The 2,794-nt window shown below is 49.9% G+C and overlaps 1 long non-coding RNA gene across 1 annotated transcript; it reads left to right on the forward strand.

Annotated features, from left to right (window-relative positions):
- Positions 1-436: 436 nt before the first annotated feature.
- Positions 437-2,160, forward strand: LOC121139220. The gene is made up of 2 exons (XR_005876067.1): positions 437-1,374; positions 1,471-2,160. It is a non-coding gene; the product is annotated as an uncharacterized LOC121139220 (long non-coding RNA).
- Positions 2,161-2,794: the final 634 nt, after the last annotated feature.

Raw genomic sequence — 2,794 nt, forward strand, 5'->3', positions numbered from 1 at the left:
GGCCTCCCACGTGGGCACCCCCAGAACACAAAGTCCTACAACCAGGTAACTTGGCACCAGGATGCCCACAAGAGGGCAGTGGGGCCCCTGCTCCTGCCTCACAGACCTTCAGAACATCTCCAGGAAGCTAATTTCTAACAACTTCCCTCTGCCCTCAGAGCCACAATGGAGTAAAGGACCATACACACACCCTCAACACTCTCCCCCCTTGACAGCCCAGTTCCCTGAGAATTGCAAGAGCAGCAGACCAACCTGGGAAACCTGACCCAGAAAAGTACTCCAGCCAAGGCCTGGCCTGTAACAGGGAATTCTAGAAAGGAGCCAATATGTTGAAGGGCTGAGCCCACAAAGGGGAACAGGCAGAGAAGCGTGAGGATCGCGATGGTCAGAGGAGGGGATGGCGGGTGGGTGGGTGGGTGAATGGATGGAATGACGGATTGATTGACGGATGGGTTGAATGATAGAAAGATGAGTGGTGGTCTGTGTCAGCGTATGACGAACAGTTCCCACTTCCACTTAGCGTGGAAGCTCTGCACGTTGGGACCCTGAGGGCAGCATGGGTGTCTGAGCTGGAGGTCTTTACCTGTCTATGGTCATCCCTCCCCCGAGTCACAATTCTTAATAATGCAGCAGAGTCTTTCTAGTTACATGTCCAGCCCTCGGTACGCCAACCTCAGCTCCAGAAATTGTGTTGGCCAGTATCTCTGAGGGTGTCTGGTGTTGGCCACTATCTCTTTGAGGGTGTCTGGTGTTGGCCAGCCCCCCGTGCCCGGGCCATCTTCAGCCTAAGAACTGGGGCTTAGTGAGAGATTAATAAGTATCTAGACCGAACTAAGACCCAAGTGGCCTTGGGTTCAAACTCTTCTTGAAGCCACAAAGACAGCAATGACCCTCTTGGCAGGTCATTTCTCTAATCACAGTCCCCTGAGAATGATGGGTCTTAGGGGCATCTCAAAACTGCAAGGATTCCAGTCCCTTGCTAGGAACCCCACCTCCTCATGCTCCCTGAGTAAATCTAGACCCAGAGATTAGGAATTCCTACCACCACATCCCCAAAGCACAAGGCATGGAAAGGGAAGCCTTAGGCCTAGGCACCCATTCCCATGGGTTTGGGTTTCTAAAAGATCATCTATGTCTTACAGAACATCAGGAGCCATTTCCCTGTGTGATACTGGACCAGTCCCAGGACATGCTGGAGGAAGAGACCCCGGGTGCCAGCCTGTGGCCCACCACTGTGACCTTCCTCACCCTCTTCCTACTTAGCCTATTCTACAGTACAGCACTCACTGTGACAACAGTACGAGGTCCATTTGGCAGCAAAGAGATCCCCCAGTACTGACCAGAAACCAGGCAAATGTGGCAGTCATAGAGATGGTAGGTTGTGGGGGAGCCGGGGAGAATGTCTGGTGTATGGGGGTACATTCAGGATATAACTGTCCCCTCCACATGTGGCTTTGTAACCCTTCACAGACATTAAGGAAAAGGAAGTAAAAGATGACAACACTCCCTGGATTTAACCCAAACTTCCACAAGCCAGTGCTGGGACTGTGGCAAAAAATGAAGACACAGCCTAACTTCGGGATGACACAGCCCAACTTCCAGATGACACAGCCCAACTCCAGATGACATAGCCCAACTTCCGGATGACACAGCCCAACTCTGGGATGACACAGCACAACTTCCAGATGACATAGCCCAACTTCTGGATGACATAGCCCAACATCCAGATGACATAGCCTAACTCCAGGATGACATAGCCCAACTCCAGGATGACACAGCCCAACTCTGGGATGACACAGCACAACTCCAGATGACATAGACCAACTCCAGGATGGCATAGCCCAACTCCAGATGACATAGCCCAACTCCAGGGTGACACAGCCCAACTCCAGGATGACATAGCCCAACTCCAGGATGACATAGCCCAACTCCAGGATGACATAGCCCAACTCCAGGGTGACATAGCCTAACTCCAGGATGACATAGCCCAACTCCGGGATGGCATAACACAACTCCAGGATCTCTTCTAGCTGATCACTCTTGTCTTTGCGGGGATGAAGTGTGGAGAAGGTCCCTACATTTCAGAGCTAAGACCTATGTGACAACTGCCCACCCCCCAACTCACACGCTTTCCTAAGCAATAAACTGATGTAAAAAGTACAATTCCTTGCTCTCAAAGACAAAAATTAGTAAAGGATTGGAGAAGGTCAGGGAACATATGGTGATACCAGACTAGGATATGCCTACATCATAGACTGTGGGAATGATGGGCAGGGTAGACACAGGGTGCCCATGGCCTAGTGTCTGAGACATAACTTGGACATATGTGTGGCTCAAACCAAGTGCTTGACACTGGTTTGTAGCCTCTTCAGACCTGATACCAGGTCATTATTGGGTCTGATTTCTAAACACTTGGCCATGCATGGTATTTTTCACCACGAATGAACACTGAACACCAAACCCTGATCCTGGTTCCAAACCCTGATCACTGAACCCTGATTTTGGTAACTGAACCCTGGTCCTAATCAATGACCTCCAGCATGATCATGAGTCTTGACCACCGATTGCTTGTCCTGATCCCTCATTCTAATCACTGGCCCCTGGTTCTGATCAATGACTTTTGGTCCTTATCCCTGATTAGGGGTAAGAAGCCCGGACCCTTTTCTCCTGTAAGAGAAATACTTAGATTAACAATTATGGGGTAAAACATACAAAACCCAGCAGCCCTCCTATGTACCAGATAAAAACTTGCTGAGAAACGAATTTTAAGTTACAGTAATTGTCAAATAGTCTT

This window comes from Mesocricetus auratus, unplaced genomic scaffold, assembly GCF_017639785.1.
Source record: "Mesocricetus auratus isolate SY011 unplaced genomic scaffold, BCM_Maur_2.0 Super-Scaffold_15014, whole genome shotgun sequence".
Taxonomy (NCBI): Eukaryota; Metazoa; Chordata; class Mammalia; order Rodentia; family Cricetidae; genus Mesocricetus; species Mesocricetus auratus.